Source organism: Lonchura striata, chromosome 1, assembly GCF_046129695.1.
Source record: "Lonchura striata isolate bLonStr1 chromosome 1, bLonStr1.mat, whole genome shotgun sequence".
Taxonomy (NCBI): Eukaryota; Metazoa; Chordata; class Aves; order Passeriformes; family Estrildidae; genus Lonchura; species Lonchura striata.
In genome coordinates, this window is record NC_134603.1 from 129447245 (window position 1) to 129458193 (window position 10949).

Sequence of the window (10949 nt, forward strand, 5' to 3'; positions counted from 1 at the left end):
GGAAGTGGAATTTCTCTGATATTCAAACTTAGGGGAAAAGCTACTCTTTGATCTTCAAGTTTCATCTAAGACCACTTAAGACAGGTTTGAGGGTCCTGTGCTCTTATTCCTGCTCCCTACTGTTGAAGTAGTGTTCCTAAATTCTCAAACACAATAAATGTGCACGTTGTGAAAATTCACCTATGCTACGTCAAATGCTGTGGTTTTAACTTCAGATTGCAAAGATCTCTGGCGTAACCTGTCACAGAATGTAGTAAATTAGGTTCACACTGCATTTGTAAAGGAAAATACATTTTAACATCAGAAAAACCACCATACCTAGAACTAAGACCATTGAAGTTAGCTGTAGAATAAACTTTACACATTGCTTTTAGGTAAGATAAAAATACACCAGCCCTAACCATACCTGGGCACCACAAAAAGGATGCTGCTTTAGGGTTAGGGTTAGGGGCTAGGGTTCTGTCTGTGGGGAATTTCCATTCGTGAAAGGAAATAAAATCTTGAAATAAGTGCAGGAAGTCAAACAAACAGTCTGGAAAGGACAAATTATAAAATCAAGTGCAATTGGGAAAAAAATAAAGAAAATATGAAAAAGGAATTACTAAAACCAAATTGGGTGGGATGAAATGAGGTGGAGTGAAAAGGACTGAAATTTGCCAAAATTATCCGCAATGAAATCTTGAAATCAGGAATCCAAGTGAACTGAAGGGACAAAAGAAATTGAAGAAATAAACACCATTAAAAAATAATTAATCAAAGTGAAAACAATCAATGGAAAGGTGCACATTGAAGTGGAGGGAAATGGACTAAACCTTGTCAAATTAATACCCACTGAAATCGCAAGGTTTCATTTTCTTTCATGAAATGAAAGGAAATTAAATCTTGAAATCAGAGAACATAGTGGACAAAGAGAACACTCTGGAATGGAGATACAATAAAATCAAATGGAATTAAAAAAAGAAAAGGAAATTTGGAAATGGAGCAAATACAATGAAATGGACTGGGATACTAGGATAACATGGAGTGCAGTGTGATGGACCAAACCTTGCCAAATTTATTCTCATTGAAATCACAAGATTGAAATTCTTCATTTCATCAAAGGAATTGAAATATTGAAATCAGAAAACAAAGTGTAACATCTTTCTGGAAAGGAGATTTTGAATTAGTCTTGTAAATAGCAATTTCAGAAGCAGTTACCTTACTAAATACAATTCTTACAGCTTTAGGGTGTGTTACACCACTGGTATCCCCTACATAGCATTTTAAAATATATTTTTTAAACAGGAACGGAGGAACGCCTAGTACTTTGTATATCCTAAAACAGGTGGCACTATTAAAGGGATTTAATATATTTAAAGAAATTAAGACTAAATATTTTATTTATTTAAGAATATAGACCACAGGCCTGTTGGTTGTTGGTTGTTGGTTGTTTTTCCCACAGTTCTGAAAATGGAAATGTTTCCTGGTTTTAGGTTGAGCTGTTTCTTATTTTTAGAGTTAAGTTGTACATTTGTAACTGCCAAGTTGTTTCCTGTGTTAGAGCTAAGTTGTAAGTTTGTAAGTGTTGGGCTATAAGCATGCAACATGCCACATTGATAACTTGTATTGCTAATGGTCCCACCTGACGGCTCCCTAGAGTGAATGTCACAAATTCTAGAATATATGGGATCCATCACCAACTAGAAAGGGCCTGGGCCTGTTGAATTGAGGTGGAGGCCGAAAGGGTGGTGGTCTACAGCTGGCCTGTAGGCCTCAGAGTATAAATAATTACAAATTTATAGCAGAAATATGTGATCCATTACATAATTACCTTACTTGCATCATTTGACCGGCGGGAGCAGGCCCAGGCCGGGGGCTCAGGCTCCACCGGGCTGGCTGGCCAGGAAGGGACTGGCTCAGCCAGGTATAAAAGGAGGTGAGCTCAGTGAGGAGAACTTTCTGCATGAACTCAGTGTGTCCGGGCTCTGGTCTGCCTCCAAAATTGTGACACTTTTCTCCTGGGAAGCCAGTGATCTACCTCATCTGCAAGGGGGAAGCCCTTGAAGACAGAGTGTGGGAATTTTTCTCCCCTCGTTGTCTGTCAAACGAAGCTGCCAGAGGACTGAGCTTTCTATCGTGTCAGTACAACACATAAAGAAAGTTTGCATATCATGCATAACAAATGTTGAGGCATAAATAAAAATCAGGTTAGACCCTCCATACGTGGGTGGTGCCAAGGAGAAAGGTGTGGAGGGAGCAATGTTGGGGCAGTGCTGTGCCCCCCTTGGCATGCCTTTGTAGTGTCATTGTCTCTGAAATCCTTGGTTTGTGGTTTTCCCAACCCTAAGTGTAGCTCTGGCATGACTGTGGCCTCAGGCGTCTTTTTTGACTTCAGTTCCCCTTTTCCCTTTCCTTGTGGCTTCTGAGGAAGGTTGGATGACTTATAGAGCTGGTGTCTAAAATCAGGAGGTTGTTTCAGCCATAAATCTGTGTTGGCTTTGGATTGCTTCACTGCAGTTTGTTGTTGTAAAAAAGGGCAGTCAAGACTTGCAGAAAAATTTCCTTGAATTTTAAAGAAAAAAATTTCCTTGAATTTTAAAGAAAAAAATTCTCGCTTCTTGGAGGAGGATGAACATAATGGCCTGATTTAATTTTTTTCTTCTCAAATATTGCAGTCCCTGGCAAAAAGAAAAAGAAAAACCCAACACACATGTCAGAATCTATGATATTTAAATGATCCCGAGATTATAGAAAGTCTCTGCCTTTCAGCCCCACTGCCAAAGAAGAAGCCATAATTTGTCTGTGCTGGTTTTCAAGGTTGTTTATTCTTGCTTATCTATAACATGTTCTGCTGCCCTGCCACAGGTCTGTCCTGCAGGACAGCGTGTGGGGCTCTGCCCCTCAGTGGGATGTTACAAGCATTATATACCAGAAACTACATGTGCTATATTTACAATAACATGCCAGTATCTATCACCTACATTGAATAGTGTGTCCCCAGCCTAAACCAATAGAAAAATGCCAACACTACAGTGAAACAAGGAGGGCATGAAGAAAAAGAAAAAGGACAAGACACACCCAGTTTCCTCCATCTTGCCCCCTTTGAACCCCTTATCTAGAATCCTAAAATTCTACTTTTGCACCCATGCCACACTAATTATAACTTTATCAAACACTCAGAGCTATTAATTCATCCTGTAAAATTGAAAACTTTTCCCATGGACAGAGATCAGAGACAGTGTCTCTCGGGGCTCTGTACAGGGGGGTTCCTGACCCCCTGACAGGGTCCCAGACCTTCCAGGGCAGCCAGAGGTATGCCCTGGATTCCCCCCCAACCCCCCCCCCCCCCACCCAATATATACAACAATACATTTATTATTGATTGCTACTTTCACTCTAACTATACTTGTCTGCACAACCCAGCACATTCAATGAAGATAAATATATGGTTGTACTTTAATATTATTTTGTACTTGTGCTTAGATGAAGAAGTACTGCTTTTGGTTCTGTCATTCACTTCTGCAAAGTAACCTGATGAAGGAAACTCCTGAGCCTAGGGAAAGCCCATATGAAGTCACAAAAGCATGAATGTTAGAAATTAACACATTCATACCAGCCTCTAGGAATAGGAACTGAATTTTATTTTACCTAAAAAACTCATCACTATGTAACAACACAAATACACCCCTTTTTACACCCCTTTTTCATATTTTAATTCTTGACTCATTAAGCAGTACATCCTCACAGGAGACTAAACCTCTGCACATGCAGGGCACCACAGCAGGGTTTTGGGGTTATATAGGGGCACAACTGGGTTTACATGAATCTCGCTTTGTACAAGTAGAAGTGACAAAAAGAAGTTCAAAAGAGGGAAATGTTGAAGCTCTGCTCTCCATTCCTATTAATGCATTTTCATCTTTCTCTGCATTCCTGGGCAAACCCAGGACACAGTGTTAATTAGAGCTACCCCCTTGCTATATACTCCACCCTAATACGTGCCCAAATGTTATGTCCTGCCATGGGTTTTCTGGTAGCCAGTGCCATGAGCTTCATCTTTTTGCTCAGAAGTGGAGGAAGGCTGTTTCCCGAGGATGCCTCTAGGTAGGATGAAGGGCCACAGGAGCAGCATTAACACCCTCAATAGTCAGTAAAGTATTTAGCTCTGTGCACAAACTCGACGCAGATACTACCTTATCCATGTTTTCTGTTTTATCTCCGTGATCTAAAAGCCACTCCCATACTGTTATCTTTCTTACACAGGAGCTCTTTTTATGCCCTGAAAATCTGAAAGAAAGACATAGATCATACGAGTATTGCAGCAGGCCCAAACAAAATAAAAACAATTTTTTTTCCTACTGTAATAACTCGATGATCAGGAAACCTGAAGGAAAGCCCTAACATTACAACTTTCTTTTCTTTGTGTTTATTCATTCTGATAACAGAATGGGTTTTTTTATAAAAAGGTCATGGTCCATTGAAGGATAAGGGCATATGGAAGTATGTCCTTACCACCAAAGATGTGTTTCTGAACAAAGATTTGGGTGGGCAGCTTACTGGAGATAAATCAAGCACCCATAAATTACTTCTGGAAGGTCACATTTCAGTGCTCTTTTTTTCATGTGATTTTGGTTCCCAGCTCATGCTCTGCTGTGCTGTGCTGCCAAGACAGGTTCTTTCCAGCCCAGGACCACACGGCTGGAAAACTTCCAGCTGCAACAGATCCCTGATGCAGGATAGCCTTTGGAAAGGGGCCAAAACTCAGTCTCTACTTCACATATTATACTCAGGCTGTCCAAACACTGAAGCACAACCTGGCCCCGTTCCTGCTTAGGATGAGGTGAGTAAACTTGAGTGGGCACTTTGCTTCTGTGTTCAAAGGTAGCCTAGGCTTCCCATGAAGTGTGTGTGGGCAGTCTACAGGCAAGCCAGCTGTCCCACCATAGCCAGCTGCTGTGTTTACCTTGTGATTGAAAAAATTTTGGAAAGAATTTGACAGTTGATTCTTTACACATGTAAAACAGCCTTTTCTTGTTTTGCAACTAAACTGAGATACTGGCAGACTGACTAGGCCAGCTCTAGGTCCAGGTAAAACAGGTACTTGCCAAGGTCATGGGGATGAATAGCACAAGTGCTTCTGTTCTTCCACTCTGTGCTAAAATTGTACTATCTGAAACTTAGCATTGCTGCTGTTGCCATCATGAAAAGATGATGTATGCACCTGCCCCTCCACAGGTATCAGGAGCAGAAATGTTCAGCTATGCAGAGCTGTGTGTTCTTCTCTTCCCCTTTTCCTCTCCCTTGTATTCCTCCCTCTACATGGTTATGTTAGTCCCACAGTCTGAAGGCAGCAAAATTCAGAATTTGCCTATGTTCCCAAAATTACTCAAAACTGCCTAACACTTTGCAGAGATTATGTTAAAAGGATAACTTTTCTCCATTTCAAACACAGGTAACAGACTACTAAGATGTTAGTTGCATGAATGCACATTTCCTCCTTACCTCTTAATCACTACCTATTTTCTCTAGCCCTAATTTCCTTCCTAAAATCAAGGGTTTGCACCCAGATTTTCTAAAGCTATGCAATTTTATGACTCTCCATTAATTTCACCCGAGCAAAAAGTCTATGTACTTTTACACATCCCACTTCTGCCAGCTTTGTTACCTTTGGTTTTGATGCCTGTTTGTATCTTTTAACTGAAATTCACTGATCTGAAGTAGCTACAGATCCATATGCACAGCAGTGAATAAAGACCCCAGAGAGATGCAGAGAACAGAAAAAATAGAGATATGACTCACCACTCTGCAGAGACAGGGACTTCCAGACAAACTTCATCTGCTGTACCACAGAAGACTTCCCTTTCCTCTCTTCTCCAGGAGATTAAGTGAAGCAATGGGCTTGCAGCACACACTTACTCAGGGAATTGTTTATTCTTCCATTGTACAAAAGAGCTGGAATATACAGTCTACCCATCTGTGTTGCTAAGAAACAGGGCACTGTTGCCTTGGGACTTGATTCAAAATTCAAAAATGAGAAGAATGTCTCAGTAGACTGCATAAATGCAGCTTGAAACCTAGCAACAAGGCCAGAAGTTCAATATGATTCTCTTATATGCTAGAAAACAAGGGTATTAGAAGGGAAATATATGACTGAGGAAAAGAAAACAGTAATTTGAAAACAAAACAGTGGTGCTTTATCACCAATTATCCTAATGGATGAAACTATGTTTTACTAAACATACTTTTATGACCAGTAAGATCTGATGCTGCCCTGTGCATTAGGCATATTCATATTTACTAAAACAACTGAATAAAAATGAGCAGCAGTATTTACCCCAGTACGTCCTAAATATTCATCTTGTTCAGTATAAGTGGCAACACAAGAGTCAGGGTACCAGAATTTCCATTTGTATTTCAGTTTTCAAGAATTCTTCCAACAGAACAGTGTAATAGTTGCTACATACACCTTGAAATAGTCACCTGAAATGGCCTGGATTGTATAATTGGGTGTGATTATTTAGCCACATACACATAGACTGTTTTCTCTATTTGCTTATGTGCAAATGAAGTATAAATTATAAATCAAAAATACATTATACACACTTTCACCTTAAGAAATGGTCATTATGTGCTGTTGGAAATTACTTTGGTTCAACCAGATATTTCATTATAAAACCTGTTCTCTCAGGTTGCAGAATGTCACTACACCACTGAAATTTTGGCCAGCACTCCGGCCAGGAAGGCCAAGTTTGAATTGAGTTATGGTTCTCAGCTGATTAAACAGAGCTCCTTTGGTTTTTGTTTTTTTTTTGGTTGGTTGGTTGGGGTTTTTTTTGTTGTTGTTGTTTTTCCTTTCTGATGTTCCATTGTGAAATTATAAAGAGGTATTCTTCAGATTATATGACTGTGTACATAATGGATTTAACTGGAGATGAAGTAGGAAGTAAAATTCAGAAGTACAAATCACCTAGAGCCACCCAACAGTTATCCCATTTGTTCCCCTGTTTTTCTTCTTATAAAATATACTACTTCAAAAACAAAGAAAAGAACAAAAGCTTTGATCCTTAAATATTTCTATGCCTACAGCACTTCCATGCAGGTCCTTTAAGATAAATATTTTTAAAATTTTCAGAGTTAGGACCAAAAGACTATCTGGGAAAATACATTTTTGTTTGGTCGGCTTTAAAGAACATTCAAAATCCTATGAAAGGGTATACCTTCTTCTCTGTCTTTAAGGAAATTTACTTTTTTTCCAGGCTTTTAGCTGAAAAGGAGTTTGGAGTTTGTAGTTTAGCTTTGTGATAGGACTTCGTTCAAGTAAGAAGGATTTCACAGGGATCCTGAAGTAAATTATAAATTATAATTGAATGGTCCTTTGCAAGTTTATGTTGTTCAGATACCTACAGTTTTACTGAAGAGAAAATAACATCAAACAAACTTCCTTAAGAATTTGAAAACGTATTCACCAAGTCATTTGAAGTAATAAAATAATTTCTTATTGCCAGCAGATGGCAGCATGTTACTTACTTTGGAAAATAAATGAGTTTTAAAACCCAGGAAAGCCGAAGAGTAAGCCGTTTTGCTCTACCATAGAATAGCAAGAGGGCTTGACATTTTCCTACACAAAACCACCTCATCTTTTCAGCTAAATATAAGCTGTTTGTAGACGTAAATAAGATTCAGGAGATCTTAAGAGTTCAAGCTGGATAAAGCAGTAAATCTAGCCAGGATCCTAGTCTGAGCTGCAGAATTGTCTTAGGGAAAACAAAGCACAAATAAAATATCATACCCAGATTTAACCTTGAAAGCTGGAGCTATAGCCAATAGTATCTATACTTTTTACCTTGAGAGAAGGTATTTCAGGGGGAAAAAAAAGAGAGAAAAACATCCAGGAAGAAAGAGCAAAAGAAAATCCAGGAATAAAGAACAAAAAGTATTTAAAATCTTCCCATTTATTGTTTCTAAATAGTGAAAAAAAAGCGGGGGGGGGGGGGGGGTGGGGAGGGTGAAATATATTTTTTCAATCACATTATCAGTCAAACCAAGACTATTAGAAAAACACATCACTTGACAATGCCATAAGCATGACCTTTGGAGCATGTTGTGTTCTTTGAATTTTAGGGGTTTTTTAAACTTTAATTGTTCTATGCTGTATTGATTCCAAAGAATCAACTACAACAAGAAGAAGAGAAAGAAATAAAGAGAAAAAGAAGTTTACTTTTGATTTTGAAAACAGATAATTCTTATCACCACTTTCCAGACTCTGTTAGAAGTGGAATATTTTCTTTCCTTTAGGAAAGCTTCTCAGCTTCTTGGGGTAGTGACCTACTTTTTTCCTGTATTTCTGTGTCAGCTAAGACAAAAAATTTCAGGGCCCTTGTTTAGGATACATCCTAGCAATGCTCAAAAAAATCAGAAAGAAGACACTAGTGTTTCTGATTAAGTCCTTGCACTCATGCAAAATCTGAGTATGTCCATTGAAGTCAGTGTAGTGGTAATGAGAATCAGAATTAATTATTGAAAACCACTGCTGGAGCAACAGGAAGAAGAATTACATTACAGCAGTTTGCATTCTGTATAAAATGCTGATCAGTATGTGATAACAGGATAATATTTCATTGTTCCTTAACTAGGATATACAGCGGTGTTTGAGGTTAAATGGGGGCTTAGTGCTCCCTTGCTATAACTCATTTAAGTAAGGAACAAGCCTACAGATTTCATAAATCCACTTCTTACTTCTCAAATCTTATTAGAGACTGAGTAGAGTAAATCCCGGTTTACACTAAAATAACTGTTTCATTTCCCTCACTGAGTACTTGTTCATCAAACCAGGGAATGCAAGTCTGAAATATCCCAGCTGACTCCAGGATCAATGTCTACAGGTCCAGGACAAGGGGACACATACATTGTTGCTAATTACTCTTCTTATTCAATGCCATGCAAACATAGCTCTTTTGCATTTCAGTGATGGAGTTGAGAAATGAAGGCCAGCTCAGAGCTATTTTAGGCTCTTCTGCACTGCACAAGGAGTTGTGAGGATAATTCCTTATCATCATTCCTTTCACAGAGATGAAGGGAAAATAGAACAGTCTCAAAGTCTTGGCAGGAGCAATTCCTATTTCTTGAAAATGTAATAAACATGAAAAACAGCTAGGATACCTAGAATAACAAACCAAACAATAGCAAAACCTGAAACATTAAAACTAGCATTGACACTTGTCCAATTTGAGTCCTTGTAAATTTATCTTTTTATCTGGGTGTGCCTTCAAACATCTCAATTATAGTTGAGATATTGTATGACACAAAAATAAAAGTCTCATCAGGTTTGACTGTGAGAATTACCACAGGATTATTTATAATGGAAAATTTAGAAAGTGACTCATTAAAATCATAAGAAAAATTATTTTGTTTTTCTAATGCATTGTGATAGCAGTCTTTTATTCTGCTGTTTCCAAATGACAAAGAACTGAAAAAATAAATACACAATAAGTCAGCAGTAGAAATAGCAAAAAATAGCAAAAAAATTCTCTTATGATTTGTAATACCCTTCTACAGCTATATTAAACTGGACAGCAATTTTCTTCCCATTGTACTTCTCCTCTCCAGTAAGAGGAACAAATACATAAAATCAGATTGTATATATTTGGTATTTTTACACCTTAAAATAGTTATAACCTGTATATATTTAGTATTCCTACACCTTGAAACAATTATTACCCCATAATCTTCATCTAAGAGAAGCTATGGCCTTAGCTTTTATCACCAAGTTCTAAATCCCTCATGAATAGGATTTAATTTCAAATTACAAAACCAAAACAGGGAATCTACATTGCTGTGGCTTGAAGTTAATGCATTAGTTGCTGATTAAATGTTCTTTTTTCTGAGTTGGAGATCAGTGGGATTGGCTTCTCTGAATTTTGAAATAATAAAAAGCTAGACACTATAACAGATAGGCACAGTGATTCAGAATTTATAATTTATATTTATTTGGTTAAATAATTTGACAGATAGGATATCCACAACTACTCTGGGCTGCCTGTTTAAGTGCCTTACATTCATGATGCACCACAGAGTTTAAGCACAACATATGAACTATGTATAAAATATAATAAATGTTCTGAAAAGCTACTAGACTGTGAGGGTTTTATAGTAGTCAAAATTACAATGCCATTCCCACCCACTGGAATAAGTAGGGGAAGGGAGGGAAATATCTGTAAATACCTGGGAAAACAAGGGTTTGACCTCTCTTTCCAGACCTTGTCTTCTTTAAACCTCACAGAAGTGCCTATATGTATCAGATATTTATGACTCAGACCAACTTATATAAATTAAGAGCAATGTGTAAAAATAAAATCTCATGGAAATATAGCCAAGAATGATATATCTTTTTAAAACAAGAAACAGGACACCAGAAGAAATCCTATTTCTTGATTTAGGTGCTCCTACAGCCAACTGGATTGTTGCAAATTGGATCCTGGGAATCCAACTGTCCCTATTCAGTATTTCTGTCTCAGTCATATGAATCGCTTCTGTCCCCAGGCTCCTAACCTGAAGGCATGACAGCACTATGCAGTATAGCTCTTAAAATATTCTTTTGGATACATCCTGGTGATTCTTCACACACCAGTATGTTTAACAGGCTGTAAACGGGGCAGAGGAGAGAGTGAATTGCAAGAAAGACAAGAGGGAATGGCCAAGTCCCAGAGAATATCATAAGCATACACTTGATATAGGAGGAGGAACTGAGACATGTTTTGGCTAGCTCTACCTTCAGACTTGCAGACAGTGAACAAGAGACTACCTTGTGGCATTCTTCACAGTGGTTCTGTCCACTGTGAATAAGTAGGGACCTAATAAATGTTCTATGCAATTGTCTTTGAAAGACAGTTTCAGTCATTGCTTTGTTGTCATTCGCTAACTATAGATAATTTTCAGTAGGAAACTAATTTCTTAAACAGCAGACAAAATTTTGT

General features: G+C 38.1%; 1 long non-coding RNA gene across 1 annotated transcript; it reads right to left on the bottom strand.

The window, feature by feature from the left end:
• Positions 1–1031: 1031 nt before the first annotated feature.
• On the bottom strand, positions 1032–5947 carry LOC110474707 (uncharacterized). Its single transcript, XR_002466149.2, has 2 exons — positions 5776–5947; positions 1032–2657 (listed from the first exon to the last, which is right to left on the bottom strand). It is a non-coding gene; the product is annotated as an uncharacterized LOC110474707 (long non-coding RNA).
• Between the last annotated feature and the right edge of the window lie 5002 nt (positions 5948–10949).